Here is an 11,450-nt window from a genome sequence, read left to right on the forward strand (position 1 = left end):
GCGGAGCTTGGCTGATTAGGGGGCCTATAAAAGAGGCCTCCCAGCCGAGCAGCAGCACAGCTGCGAGGAGCGGCACCCAGGAGCCGGCACCCAGGGCTGCTAACAGGGGAGTTTAAGTGGGAGTGAGTCTCATTGGAGGAGAAGGTACCTGTACTTGCGTCTGTCTTTGTAGTGCTTGTGTGTGTAGAGGTGTTAAGGCTGTATCCCCACTTTGAACCTTAGGGTACAAATGTAGGGGCCTGCATAAAAACTTCTAAGCTTATCTACCAGCTTAGCTTTGGTCCGCTGCCACCATCACAAGAATTCCCTCCCTGGGAAGCCTTGAGAAACCTTTCACCAATTCCCTGGTGAACACAGATCCAAACCCCCTTGGATCTTAAAACAAGGAGAAATTAACCATCCCCCCTCCTTCCTCCCACCCTCCTTTCACCAACTCCTGGTGAATGCAGATCCAACCCCCCTTGGATCTTAAAACAAGGAGAAATCAATCTGGTTCTTAAAAAAGAAGGCTTTTAATTAAAGAAAAAGGTAAAAATCATCTCTGTAAAATCAGTATGGAACATACTTTACAGGGTAATCAAACTTAAAGAGCTCAGAGGACCCCCCTCTGTCTTAGGTTCAAAGTACAGCAAACAAAGATACACACTCTGGTAAAAAGGTACATTTACAAGTTGAGAAAACAAAGTAAATCTAAGACGCCTTGCCTGTCCTTTTACTTACTAGTTTGAAATAGGAGAGACTTGTTTAGAAAGATGGGGAGAACCTGGATTGATGTCTGGTCCCTCTCAGTCCCAAGAGCGAACCACCCCTTAAAACAAAGAGCACACACACAAGCCTTTCCCCCCCCAAGATTTGAAAGTATCTTGCCCCCTTATTGGTCCTTCGGGTCAGGTGTCAGCCAGGTTACCCGAGCCTCTTAACCCTTTACAGGTAAAAGGATTTGGAGTCTCTGTACACAGAGAACTGTTACCCTTCCCTTTATAGTTATGACAAGAGGCCTGTAGGGGCAGTGTGCTGGGAGGGCTGCTGAGCCCGGAGCCCTGATTAGGGGGCGGAGCTTGGCTGATTAGGGGGCCTATAAAAGAGGCCTCCCAGCCGAGCAGCGGCACAGCTGCGAGGAGCGGCACCCAGGAGCCGGCACCCAGGGCTGCTAACAGGGGAGTTTAAGTGGGAGTTTACAGGGGGAGGTGGAAGGGGAAGCAGGAGGGTGCGGCGTACGGTGTGCTCTGTGTCCCCAGGAGCAGCAGGCAGAGACCACAGCAGCCATGAGCCACGCAGCAGGGGACACAATGCAGACGATTGCATGTTGCAGCTGTGGTATGTACATGGTCCTCCCTGGGGAGCCTGAACAAAGGTATGTGTGCATGAAATGTTGCCTAATAGACCTGCTAGAGGAAAAGATTAGAGGGCTCCAGATGCAGGTAGATACTCTGGTAGAGTTCAGAAGGGGATTCGAGCAGCTAATGGAGCAGAAGCTGGGTGTGGCAGAAGGGGAATGCTCAGGGGTGCAGGTGGAAGCACAGGCTATGGTCTGTGAGGGGGGAATATCAGGGGCAGATCAAGATCAAGATCAGTGGAATCATGTGACTGTGAGGAGCAGGCCAAGGAAAAGGAGGGCTAGTGAGGGGGAAATAGAACTCAGGAACAGGTTTGAGTGTTTGGATAACGAGGAGGGGAGGCAGCAGGTGGTAACTGATGGTGGGAGGCAGAGGAAGAAGAGAAGAGCTGCTAGTCCGATAGAGAGAGGGCAGGAGTTGATGGAGACAGCATCAATACCGGGCCCCAGTAGGATAGAGGATGGCACTAGGGGTACTATGAGGGAAAATAGAGAGACACAGGAGTTACGACTAGAGGGAACAGGGGATAGATTTGTAGATCGCACTGTCACCAGGCAAAGGCAGGTTTATGTGATTGGAGACTCCTTGCTGAGGAGGTTGGACAGGCCTGTGACCAGAGCGGACCCTGAAAACAGAAGGGTGTGCTGTCTGCCGGGCGCTAAGATAAGGGATGTGGACCTGCGGTTGAAAAGGATCCTAAAAGGAGCGGGTAAGAACCCCTTGATCATCCTTCACGTAGGAACAAACGACACAGCTAGGTTCTCGCTAGAGAGAATTAAGGGAGATTATGCCAGGTTGGGGAAGACGCTTAAGGAAGTTGAGGCTCAGATTATCTTCAGTGGGATTCTGCCTGTTCCTAGAGAAGGACAGCAAAGGGCTGACAGAATTGTGAGGATAAATAGCTGGCTAAGGGAGTGGTGCTATAAGGAGGGCTTTGGGATGTATGGCCACTGGGAGGCTTTCGGGGACAGACAGCTGTTCTCGCGGGATGGACTTCACCTGAGTAGGGAAGGAAATAGACTTCTGGGAGGGAGGCTGGCTCATCTCATCAAAAGAGCTTTAAACTAGAAACTTGGGGGAGACGGTTGGGAGATGTTCAGTTAATCTCCACGCCAGATTCCAACTCTGAAAAGGAGTGTGAGGAGATAAGCACAGACATAGGTAGGGGTAGGGAATTGGACATAAGAAAGAGGGGGCGGAGGAACGGCATGGGGTCCGTACCAAATTACACAACTAATGGGAGAAAGGATAGACAGCATACGGTAAGATGTTTATACACCAATACGAGAAGCCTAGGTAACAAAATGGAGGAATTGGAGCTCCTGGTCCAAGAAATGAAGCCTGATATCGTAGGAATAACCGAAACGTGGTGGAACAGTAACCATGACTGGAGTACAGGTATGGAAGGGTATGTGCTGTTTAGGAATGACCGGAAAAAAGGTAAAGGTGGGGGAGTGGCGTTATATGTCAATAATGAGCTAAAATGTAAAGAGATAATAACTGATGGAATGGATAAGACGGAGTCTGTATGGGCAATAATTACACTGGGTAAAAGAACTACTAGAGCCTCCCCCGAGATAGTGCTTGGGGTGTGCTATAGACCGCAGGGATCTAGCCTGGATGCGGACAGAGAACTACTTAATGTTTTTAGGGAAGTAAAAACTGATAAGAACTGTGTCATCATGGGGGACTTTAACTTCCCAGATATAGATTGGGGAACAAATGCTAGTAACAATAATAGGGCTCAGATGTTCCTAGACGTGCTAGCAGATGAATTCCTTCATCAAGTAGTAACTGAACCGACGAGGGGGGATGCCATTTTAGATTTAGTGCTGGTGAGTAGTGAGGACCTCGTTGAGGAAATGGTTGTAGGGGACAACCTTGGCTCGAGTGACCATGAGCTAATTCGGTTTAAACTAAATGGAAGGATTAACAGAAATAATACTGTGACTAAGGTTTACAATTTCAAAAAGGCCAACTTTAATAAATTAAGGCAACTACTTAGGGAAGTGGATTGGGCTAACATACTTAGGGATCTAAAGGCAGATGACGCCTGGGATTATTTCAAGCTGAAGTTGCACGAGCTGTCCGAGGCCTGTATCCCGAGGAAGGGAAAACGGTTAGTGGGCAGGAGATTTAGACCTAGCTGGATGAGCGGTGGTCTCAAAGGGGCGATTAAGAAAAAACAGAAAGCGTACAGAGAATGGAAGAAGGGAGGGATCAGCAAGGAAACCTACCTTATTGAGGTTAGAGCATGTAGGGATGCGGTGAGAAAGGCCAAAAGCCGTGTAGAGTTGGACCTCGCGAGGGGAATTAAATCCAATACTAAGAGGTTTTATAGCCATATAAATAGGAAGAAAACAAAGAAAGAGGAAGTGGGACTGCTGAAGAATGTAGATGGAGTGGAAATTAAGAATAATCTAGGCATGGCACAATATCTAAATGAATATTTTGCATCGGTCTTTAATAAGGCTAATGAAGGGTTTAGGAATAGAGGGAGTAGGACAGAGGGGAATAAAGGAGGGGGGATTGACATTACAGTATCAGAGGTGGAAGCCAAACTTGACCAGCTAAACGGGACTAAATCGGGCGGACCGGATGATCTTCATCCTAGAATATTGAAGGAACTGGCGCGAGAAATTGCGAGCCCCTTGGCGATAATTTTTAATGAATCTGTAAACTCAGGGGTGGTACCGTTGGACTGGAGAATAGCTAATGTGGTCCCTATTTTCAAGAAGGGGAAAAAAAGTGACCCGGGTAACTACAGGCCTGTTAGTTTAACTTCTGTAGTATGCAAGGTCTTGGAAAAAATTTTGAAGGAGGAAGTAGTTAAGGACCTTGAGGTGAATGGCAAGTGGGACAAATTACAACATGGGTTTACGAAAGGCAGGTCGTGCCAAACCAACCTGATCTCCTTCTTTGAGAAAGTAACAGACCTTCTAGATAAAGGAAATGCGGTGGATCTAATATACCTCGATTTTAGTAAAGCGTTTGATACGGTACCGCATGAGGAATTATTGGTTAAATTGGAAAAGATGGGGATCGATAGGAAAATCCAGAGGTGGATAAGGAACTGGTTAAAGGGGAGACTGCAGCGGGTAGTACTGAAAGGTGAACTGTCAGATTGGAGGGCGGTCACCAGTGGGGTTCCTCAAGGTTCGGTTTTGGGTCCGATTTTATTTAATCTATTCATTACTGACCTCGGAACCGAATGTAGAAGTGGGCTGATAAAGTTTGCGGATGACACAAAGTTGGGAGGTATTGCCAACTCGGAGAAGGATCGGGATATTCTGCAGGGAGACTTGGATGACCTTGTTAATTGGAGTAATAATAATAGGATGAGATTTAATAGTGAGAAGTGTAAGGTGATGCATTTAGGGATGACTAACAAGAATTTCAGTTATAAGCTAGGGACGCATAGGTTGGAAGTGATGGAGGAGGAGAAGGACCTCGGAGTCCTGGTTGATCGCAGGATGACTATGAGTCGGCAATGCGACGTGGCTGTGAAAAAGGCTAATGCAATCTTGGGATGCATAAGGTGAGGTATTTCTAGTAGGGACAGGGAGGTGCTGCTTCCGTTATACAAGGCGCTGGTGAGACCTCACTTGGAGTACTGTGTGCAGTTCTGGTCTCCTATGTTTAAAAAGGATGAACTCAAACTGGAACGGGTACAGAGAAGGGCCACTAGGATGATCCGAGGAATGGAAAACCTTTCCTATGAAAGGAGACTCGAGGAGCTTGGTTTGTTTAGCCTAACCAAAAGAAGGCTGAGGGGGGATATGATTGCTCTCTTTAAATATATCAAAGGGATAAATACCAGGGAGGGAGAAGAATTATTTCAGCTCAGTGCTAATGTGGACACGAGAACGAATGGATATAAACTGGCCGTGGGGAAGTTTAGGCTTGAAATTAGACGAAGGTTTCTAACCGTCAGAGGGGTGAAATTTTGGAACAGCCTTCCGAGGGAAACGGTGGGGGCGAAAGACCTCTCTGGCTTCAAGATTAGGCTAGATAAGTTTATGGAGGGAATGGTTTGATGGGATAACATGATTTTAGTCAATTAGGCAATAACGGCCATCGCTGGTAAAATGAGGGTCTGGCTAAAGAATCTTGCCTGTATGCTCGGGGTTCTGCTGATCGCCATATTTGGGGTCGGGAAGGAATTTTCCTCCAGGGTAGATTGGCAGAGGCCCTGGAGGTTTTTCGCCTTCCTCCGCAGCATAGGGCAGGGGTCGCAAGCTGGAAGATTCTCTGCAACTTGAAGTCTTTAGATCACGATCTGGAGACTTCAACAGCAGAGTTAAGGGAAAGTGTGGGGGTCAGCTTTTGTGGCCTGCATCATGCGGGAGGTCAGACTAGATGACCATATTGGTCCCTTCTGACCTTAAAGTCTATGAGTCTATGAGAGGTTAAATGCTGAGTGCCCTTTTGGACTAACAGTTGTTGGGCTGCATGTGGGGTCCACAGGGTCATTGGATGGCCCAAGGTAACCTTCTCTGCTTGGGGTACCAGGAGACAAGCGGCAACCACTGCTCGGAGGCAGCCAGGAAAGCCTTGCGCTATAGCATCCAATTTTTGGGAATAGTAGGCCACAGGCCGTTCCCTAGGCCCAAAAGTCTGAGTAAGGACACCAGAGGCCACCCCTAGCCGCTTATGCACATAGAGAACAAAGGGTTTTTGATAATCGGGGAGTCCAAGGGCTGTAGCTGTAGCCAAAGCTGTTTTAATTCCCTGGAAGGCTTTAACAGCCCCAGAACTCCAGTGGAGTCATGGGTTATTTGTTCGAAAAGGGGTTTTGCCATTTCCAAAAAACCTGGAATTCAGGAACGACAGAATTTTTCAAGGCCTAAAAATCCCCGCATTTCACATTTAGTCTCTGGTCGGGGAATGTTCAGGATTGACTGGATACGGGTACTAGATAATGCTCGATGCTCTGGGGTGAGTACATGACTGAGATAAGTGACTTTGTCCTTGGCAAACTGAAGCTTAGAAGGGGACACCTTATGTCCTTTGTCTGCCAGACAATTTAACAAACAAATAGTGTCTGTTTTACATGTTACCTGATCCGGAGAACAAACCAGGACGTTATCCACATATAAAAGATACATAGACCCACCCGGTAGGCTAATATTAGCTAAGTCTCGTGTCAGGATAGAGGAGAAAATGGTCGGAGACTCAACATATCCTTGCGGTAGTCGAGTCCAGGTCAGCTGCTCTGCTCTCCCAGTCTCTGGGTCCGTCCATGTGAATGCAAAGATATCCCAGCTGTCTTGATTTAGAGGAATACTGAAAAAGGCATTACACAAATCTATTACCGAATAGCAAGCAGTACCTGCTGGAATGGCAGTCAGGATTGTGTGAGGGTTAGGCACCACATTGTGTTTAGCTTGAACGACCTTATTTACTGCATGTAAGACTTGGACAAATCGGTATACCGATTTTTCATCTGAGTCTGTGTAAGGTTTTTTAACTGGCAAGATCGGAGTATTGAAAGGAGACTTGGTACGAACTAACACTCCCAACCGCAGGAATGTGGTGATAAGGTTCCGGAGGCCAAGCAGAGCCTCTCAGGGGATGGGATACTGGTGAATCCGAGGAATTTTAATGCCTGGTTTTAGAGTTATTTGCACTGGCTCTGTTTGAAGAGTGCCTAGGTCTGCCTTCGAAGTGCCCCAGAGAGAGACTTGTACCTTCTGTTGGAGTCGCTCGGGTAGGTTCGTTGGACCTACGGGCAGGATCGGATCCTCTGAAGCCTGGGTTAATGCGGCGCATAGCTGGGGAAGCTGGCGTTGGGGTAACCGGAGAATGATCTTGTCATCTGAAAAGAAAATCTGAGCGCGTAGTTTACACAATAAATCTTGGCCCAAGAGATTAACCGGAGAGTCAGGAGCTAAGAGAAAGACATGGGAGGCAGAGACACCAGAAATCTCTACAGTAGCTTCCTGTAATAAGGAACAGTCAAATGGCTTACCGCCTATCCCCATTACCGGGATACTTTTGTCTGTGAGGCTTCCTTGTTTTGGCTTGGCAGTAACAGTAGAAAGGGCAGCTCCTGAATCTAAAAGGCAAGAATAAACGGTTCCTCCCAAAGTTAGGCGAACCTGGGAGTCTGTGGAGGAACAAACATAAGTGGTAAAGTCATTGGAATAGGTAACAAGGGGACCCCCAGGTTGCCGTCAATCTTCATTATTAACGGTGTTTGTTCTTTTTATGGCCATTTGTTGTTGAGGTTGATCTGTCGTCCAGCACGCCGGTTTGGACACTCTCTCTTCCAGTGACCAAGCTGCTTACAATAGTTACATATATTATTGGCGTGACTCGGGAACCCCCCGCGATCCGTCTTTGGTTGCCAGTTGGGAGATCCCTTCCACCCTCCTTGTTTCTCATTTCCAGCATTTACAAGGGCCGCTAGCATTTTCACCTGTTTGGTCTTTTGAACCTTTTTTCTTGTGTGATATATATGGGTGGACACACTTACCAGTTCCTCCAGGGATTTTTCCTCAGCGCTCTCGAGCTGCTGCAACCGCTTCTTGATGTCCGGGGCTGACTGTGAGATAAAAATAAGCCTGACCGTGGACTGTGTGTCCATGGCCTTGGGATCTATGTTAGTATAGGTACAAAATGCTTTACAAAGTTTTTCGTAAAAATCGGAAGGGTGTTCTTCTTTCCCTTGCACAGTATTATGGACTTTTGACTAATTTAGAGGTTTTTTTCCTGCTTGTTTTATACCTGTTGAAATGTAGTTTAGGAATTTTTTTAGATCTGCCTGGTGGGTTAAATCATTCGGGTTCCATTGGGCTGGGTTGGCGAGAATTATAAAGTTGTGGCCCTTGTTGGCAGCTTCTGCAGCCCCCCGGGCCCCCCTTAGGACCCGCTCCTTCTCCTCCGTGCGCAATAGGCAATTTAAAAGCTGGCCCACATTTTGCCAATCAGGATTATGAGACTGGAAAATAGCACGGAATCGCCTAAGAATGACGTCCGGGTCGTCCCTAAGGCGGGGTGTAGTGGTTTGCCAGTTCATAAGGTCTGCAGTGGTAAATGGGACATGGACATAACGGTCTATGACATTCCCATCCGTTGTGGGAACTGGGATGGTCCGGAGGGGCGCCTGTATATTAACCACATCTTCCCCCTATTGTGCCCATTTTCTCGTATGGGACGGACTAAGGAAGGGAACAGACAGGGAAGTGGTAGCATACCCACTGCTGGTTGCCCTACTAGTTGATCCACTGGCTTGACTTGTAGTGTCCTCAATTTTTGTTGACGGGATCGGTCTCGGTACAACTGCTGTTTTGGGCTCCGGGTCCGCCGCAGCTGGTAATGGTGCCACCGGGGGTGGTGATATCCTCCCAACAATCAGCTTCGTGAGGGGCAAAAGCTTTCGGGAATAGAGGTGCCTGAAGTCTGTACCTTTTTAAAGTGACGATGAGCCTCATATAAAATTAATGGAGATATCCTATCTCCTAGAACTGGAAGGGACCTTGAAAGGTCATCGAGTCCAGCCCCCTGCCTTTACTAGCAGGATCATCCCACAAAAACCAATAGTCCATTGCCCCGGCGCCTGGTTTTCCAATGTTAGGCGCAAGGGAGTTAAATAGGTCGGAATATCAAAGGAGCCATGTTCGGGCCATGCAGTTCCCAAGGCTGGGCAGTCTTGGGTGCAAAGCTGTAGAAAGCGCTTCCTTGACATTCCTTTTTGAACACCGGGTAAAGGCTATTTACTTAACATATAATCCAAAGGGCTATCCTTAGAGGGTTTTCCCTGAGACCCACCCATCTTTCTTCTGACACTTAAACAGAGAATTAAACAGAGAACAGAGGGAATTATGGTCTAATCCAGAATCTTATTACAGGAATTTCTACTTACACTGACCGCTACAGGGGGCGGGACAGAAGGATCTCGATTCGACCTCAGAGCTTCATCGCACGCTATGGCTTCCACCCTGAGGAATTACGAATGAGAGGCTCAGTTCCGCCCACACACCTAACACCCAAGTGTACAAGACAGAAATTCATTAACCGGTTAACCAGAACAGAACCAGAACCAGAGTCAGATAGTGTTTCCTTATCCTATTAGGGCTCACCTTATTGGAGCACGAACCCCAGGGGCTGCGGTGAAGCAGAGAAAGAGGGGCTAAACACCCCGTTGGCGCCGTTCCCAGTTCACCGCAGCCGTCCGTAGTCCAATGTCCAAGCTAGGAGAGTCCCATCTGGGTCGCCAGAAACTGTTACCGAAATATCGGGTCCACCTAGCTGAGAGCCAATAACAGCCAGACACGGATAAGGAAGGGTTGCTTTATTCTGCAGAAAAAAGGAGAGCCTTGCACCTTGGTACAAAGACTCTGTCTTATACAAATTTCACAGAACTTTTATATATACTCAGACAAAGACTCCTGCCGTGTTAACACTTGATTGGTGGTTGCCAGACCGTGCACTTCTGCTATCTGGTCAGTGAAAACCGGTTTGGAGCCAGTGTCCTCTGCCTCAAGGCAGGGGAGACAAGATAGTTTAAAAGTTCAGGATAGCTGTGTATGTGAGGCGCCTGCTACCCCTAATGGCAGTTGGTAGCCATAACGGCTGCTAGATTGTTAAGTAAGGGGGGGGTCACTGCTGACTATTACACTATTACTATTACTCCAGTTTACAAGGTCATCCAGATCTTCCTGTAGGATATCCCGGTCTCTCTTTGTATTGGCAATACCTCCCAGTTTTGTGTCATCCACAAACTTCATTAGCATATTCCCACTTTTTGTGCCAAAGTCAGTAATAAAAAGATTAAATAAGATTGGTCCCAAAACCGATCCCTGAGGAACTCCACTAGTAACCTCCCTCCAACCTGACAGTTCACATTTCAGTATGACCCGTTGTAGTCTCCTCTTTAACCAGTTCCTTATCCACCTTTCAATTTTCATACTGATCCCCATCTTTTCCAACTTAGCTAATAATTCCCCATGTGGAACTGTATCAAATGCCTTACTGAAATCGAGGTAAATTAGATCCACTGCGTTTCCTTTATCTAAAAGATATGTTACCTTCTCAAAGAAGGAGATCTGGTTAGTTTGGCACAATCTACCTTTTGTAAAACCATGTTTTATTTTGTCCCAATTACCATTGACCTCAATGTCCTTAACTACTTTCTCCTTCAAAATGTTTTCCAAGACCTCACATACTACAGATGTCAAACTAACAGGCCTGTAGTTACCCGGATCACTTTTTTTCCCTTTCTTAAAAATAGGAACTATGTTAGCAATTCTCCAGTCATACGGTACAACCCCTGAGTTTACAAATTCATTAAAAATTCTTGTGGATGGGCTTGTAATTTCATGTGCCAGTTCCTTTAATATTCTTGGATGAAGATTATCTGGGCCCCCCCGATTTAGTCCCATTAAGCTGTTCGAGTTTGGCTTCTACCTCGGATGTGGTAATATCTACCTCCATATCCTCATTCCCATTTGTCATCCTACCATAATCCCTAAGCTCCTCATTAGCCTCATTAAAGACTGAGGCAAAGTATTTGTTTAGATATTGGGCCATGCCTAGATTATCCTTAACCTCCACTCTATCCTCAGTGTTTAGTGGTCCCACTTCTTCTTTCTTTGTTTTCTTTTTATTTATATGGCTGTAGCACCTTTTACTATTGGTTTTAATTCCCTTTGCAAGGTCCAACTCTACATGGCCTTTCTCACTTCATCCCTACATGTTCTGACCTCAATAAGGTAGCTTTCCTTGCTGATCCCTCCCATCTTCCACTCCTTGTAGGCTTTCTGCTTTTTCTTAATCACCTCTCTGAGATGCTTGCTCATCCAGCTTGATTTACAACTCCTGCCTATGATTTTTTTCCCCTTTCTTGGGATGCAGGCTTCTGATAGTTTCTGCAAATTTGACTTGAAGTAATTCCAGGCCTCCTCTGCCTTTAGATCCACAAGTTCTTCAGTCCAATCCACTTCCCTAACTAATTTCCTTAAGTTTTTAAAGTTATCCCTTTTGAAATAAAAAACCCTAGTCTATTTTTGTTTATCCTTCCATTTAGTTTGAACTGAATTAGCTCATGATTGCTCAAACCAAGGTTGTCCCCTACAACCATTTCTTTGTCCCCTACAACCATTTCTTCTA

This window comes from Terrapene carolina, unplaced genomic scaffold, assembly GCF_002925995.2.
Source record: "Terrapene carolina triunguis isolate 2854851 unplaced genomic scaffold, T_m_triunguis-2.0 Scaffold580, whole genome shotgun sequence".
Lineage (NCBI taxonomy): Eukaryota > Metazoa > Chordata > Testudines > Emydidae > Terrapene > Terrapene triunguis.